Here is a 4,577-nt window from a genome sequence, read left to right as displayed (position 1 = left end):
ACAATTCTATTTATTTGTTAAATTCTATTTTTGTATCTTGAACTGTTTTCATTATTTTATTCAATTGACTTTATTTTCCTGGTCTTCATTGAGATTTTTATTCACAACCTTGTTAAGGTTTGAGCCCCTTGTCTTGTACTTCAGTAAAATTGATATCCTTGGGGAGTATTACTGTAAGAGTGCTGGCTTCTGGAAGGGTTTTGAATTTGTCTTATCTTGGTTGCTCATGTTTGTATTTTTGTGATGGAACTGAGGCATCTTCAATTTTGAAATTTGGAGCATAGATATCTGATCACATATTTGATTGTTGTTTGGGTCTTTGTTTATTTTTGCTCCAATCCATCAGGTTGGGAATCATCTTGATAATGCTTGGTTTCAGCCTGGGGCCACTCAGGGTGACTTTGGGTCCTGAGGCCCAGTGTTTAGTAGGCTGTCTTAAGTTCTGGTTGAGCTCTTGGTTCAGATTCCGTGTGTGTGTGTGTGTGTGTGTGTGTGTGTGTGAATGATTAGGGAACAGGGTGGGGGAACATAACGAAGTCTAATTACCCATATGAATAAAAATGTCATAATAAAATAGTTTCTGTTGTATTGTATTCTAAAAATTAATTTTAAAAATCTGCCCACCTATCTTGCAAACCCTTATGACTGTACTTTCGGGGATAATTTCAATGTTCGTTGCTAGAGAGTTTCTCTCTGACTGTGTAGAATAATGGAAAACACTAGGAAGTTCAGAGTTCTCTCGTGAACATGCTGCAACTTCTGTTCTCTATTAATGATTGTTCTTCTCTCTCCTGGGAGGGAACACAGTCTGAATGGCTTTCTGTTTAGGAAAAAAAAAAAAAAAAACAAGGAAAAGACAGTTAAAAGAAATGCTTCTATGAACTAACTTTACAAATGAGCACACATACAAATATTAAAGGAATAGGATGCCCTACACAATGAAATTAGAAGCTAATAGTAGTAGTCATAGCACAAAAAAATATCTATCAGTTAAAATTGGAAGAAATCATTATATAAAGATAAAGGGACCAATTATATAACAGTTGTAAATATACATGCATCCAACATCAAATATATATATACTTAAGTATATAGAACAGTCATGAAGTGATCTGAAGGGGGCACTGGACACTTGATGCCCTATGTTAGCTGACCAACTATAAGGGATATCTTGATGAACTAAAGTTATATATGACAAACTGAGCTGATAAGTCCAAAAATGCAGAATTCAGCAAAGAGATGAGAGATGATTCAAGTTAATAAAACAGAGAAAAATAAAGTAAAATTAAAAGAGATAAAGGGGGAGATATTATAACAGGTACCAATGGAATAGAGAAAATCTTAAGGGAATGTTCTAAAAATTTATATTCCACCAAACTGAAAAATCTAAAGGAAATTGATGAATTTCTAGATATATGTAGCCTACAAAAATTTAATCAATTTGACTGATAATTTAAATAGAATTTAAATAGAATTTTCCAGTGATATAGGAGTAGTTATTAAAAATCTTCCAACTAATAAGAGCCTGGAGCCAAAATGATTCAATACAGAATCCTGCCAGAATGTTAAGGAAGAACAAAGACTAATAAGCTCAAACTAGTTTGTAAAATAGACAAAGAATGAACATTTCCAAATTTATTTTATAAAGTCAGTCTGATATGAAATCAGACAAAGACCCAACATAAAAGAGATTATAGATCAATATTTTCATGAACATAGACAGAAAAATTATCAATAAAACACTTATAAACTGAATTCACGAATATATCAAAAAGACTATCCTCTATGATCAAATTAACTTCATCCTTGGGATGAAGGATGGTTTAATACATACAAATCAATGAACATAATTCACTACATAAACAGACTAAAGGACAGAAACTTCATGATCATTTCATTATAGGCAAAAAAAGTTTTTGACAAAAATCCAACATCTATTCATGATACAGGTTCTGAAGAAAATAAGAATACAAGGGATGAATCTCTACATTATAAAGGTAATATGAAGAAAACTCACAGCCAACATAATCTTAAATGGAAAAAAACTCAAAACATCTCTACTAAAATCAGAAAGTAAAAAGGGTTGTTCACTCTCCCCTCATGTTCAAAGTAGTACTTAAAATCTTAGCTAGAGTAATAGATCAAGAGAAGACCATCAAGGGGATACAAAAATCAAAGAAGGAAGTAAAAATATTTTCACTAGCAGATGATATAATTATGTACATTAAAGACACTTCCAGAAATATTGTCTAGTTGACAAAATGCATTCAGCAAAATAGCAGGATATAACAATAATACAGAAAAACCATTACCCTTCCTATGTGCAAATGACAGACATACCATGGAAGAAATCAGTGAAATAGCACTTTTCAGAGTAGCCTCAAATATATAAGGAATAAACCTAACTATGAAAGTGAAGAACTTGTATAATAAAACCTTTAAGACACTGGTAAAAAAGTTGAAAAAGATGCAGAAGATGAGAAGACCTCCCATGCTCATGGATTGTTAGGATTAATGTAGTGACTATAACAATCATATCTAAAGCAACAATCAGATACAGTGTAATCCCCACCAAAATTCCAATACAATTTGACACAGAAATTGGAAAAAAAAAACCTTAACCTTTTTATAGAAGCACAAACAACAACAAATGTTTAAGATACCACCATTCCAAATCTCAATTAAAAACAGCATGGTAGTGACATAAAAGCAGACTTGTTAACCAATGGACTAGAACTAAGGACCTAGTTAAAAACTTACAGTTCTACAGCCAATAATATATATAAAAGAAAAAGGACATCTTCAACAAATGATACTAGTCAAGCTGGTTAGCTGTATGTAGAAGAATGAAACTCCATACTTACCTCACCCTGGACAAAATTCAACTCCAAATAGATCAAGGACTTTAACATAAGATATGATAGCCTGATGTGATAGAGGAGAAAGAAAGTATTGTTGAATTTACTGGCACAGGAAAGGACTTTCTAAAGGGCCCCTGGCAGTGCACATATTATGACCAACAATTAACAAATGGGATCTTAGGAATCTAAAATGCTTCAATATAGCAAAGGACATCGTCAAGTGGAGAACATCACTCAAGAGAAGAGACTGCCTACAGAATGGGGAAATATTTGCCAGTAAAACATCTGACAAACGGTTAGTATCTAGAATATATAGATAATTATTAAAAAGTAAATGTCAAGAAAACAAACAGAAACCAATTTAAGATGGAATGTGGAACTAAAGAGAGTTCTCAAAATGTGAACTACAAGCAGATGAGAAAAATTCAAAAATATGTTCAACATTTTTAGCTATCAAGGGCATTCAAATTAAAACTACTTGAGATTTCATTTTACCCTAGTAAGAATAGCTAAGATTAAAAAAAAGATGACAAATGCTGACATAGATATTGGGGGAAAGGGAGCACTTATCCTCTGTTGGTGGGAGTAAACCCTGGCACAGCCACTATGAACATCACTGTGGCTGTTTTTCAGAATGCTGAAAATATATCTATGACATAATCAAGTTATTTCACACTTAAGCATATTTCCAAAGAACTCTATGTCCTACTACAGAGATACTTGCTCATTCATGTTCATTGCTGCTCTATTCATGATAGCCAGGAAATGGAACCAACTTAGATGCCCATCAGCTGATGAGTGGGTAAGGAAAATATGCTATTTACTCAATGGGATATTATTCAATTGTTAAAATGGAAGTATGGAATTCTCAGAAAAAAATGAATGGAAGTAACCCAGGCCCAGAAAAGCATATATCACTTGTTTAGTCTCATTTGTTTTTGTTAGCTTCATATCTTTAAATATATATCTTTAATTTGGAATACCTCAAAGAATCAGGAATTCCTAAGGAGCTATGGGGAGATACTTGGAAGGGAGGTGAGATAGAATGCACTGGTATAAAATGTTAAAAGAGAATTATGAAACAGGAAGTGATAGATTGTAGTGGGAGGGGAGGATAGGGTAGTAGAGGGAATCTGGAAGGGATAAACAACCCTAAAGACTTTTCACATGGTCATATAGATACCTAATAATGTAGTTTTCTGAAAATATATCTATACCATAAAAAGTTAAGATGGCTTATCTCATTTAGGGTAATTATGCTCTACAAGACCAGAGGCTAACAAATAAAATGTGTAGTTCTAAGAATGGGTACTTCTTTTGGAGTGGTCAGCCAGTGAGGACTCAAAGACTTCCAAACATTACATTCATAACACATTGTAACACAAAAATAAAAGACCTGGAGACTGATACTGGGGTTTAAACTTCAACCTGAAGATCAGAGAAGCAAAGCAGTCAAAGCAGTAGATCTTACTTCTTCCTAGCTGGGATGGCAATCCTGTTTCCACAGACCCTCAGAGGTAAAAGACTCTGAGTTCCTGTTTCATCTTCCTTTTATTCCTTTCTCTGCCCAGCCACATCACTTCTGTCTCCACCTCCCTAGTGCTGGGATTTAAGACATCTGATCTCAGGTGCTGAGATCACTTTTGTGTGAGCTGTTTCTTTTTGAACTGGATCAATTTCTTGTAGTCAGTGTAGCCTTGAACTAACAGAGATCCA

General features: G+C 33.8%; 1 pseudogene; it reads left to right on the top strand.

The window, feature by feature from the left end:
* The first annotated feature begins 641 nt into the window (after positions 1-641).
* On the top strand, positions 642-815 carry LOC127224489 (uncharacterized; annotated as a pseudogene).
* The last annotated feature ends 3,762 nt before the right edge of the window (positions 816-4,577 follow it).

Source organism: Phodopus roborovskii, unplaced genomic scaffold (assembly GCF_943737965.1).
Source record: "Phodopus roborovskii unplaced genomic scaffold, PHOROB, whole genome shotgun sequence".
Classification (NCBI taxonomy): domain Eukaryota; kingdom Metazoa; phylum Chordata; class Mammalia; order Rodentia; family Cricetidae; genus Phodopus; species Phodopus roborovskii.
The sequence above is the reverse complement of the archived record's forward strand: the minus strand, read 5'-3'. Positions and strand labels throughout refer to the sequence as shown.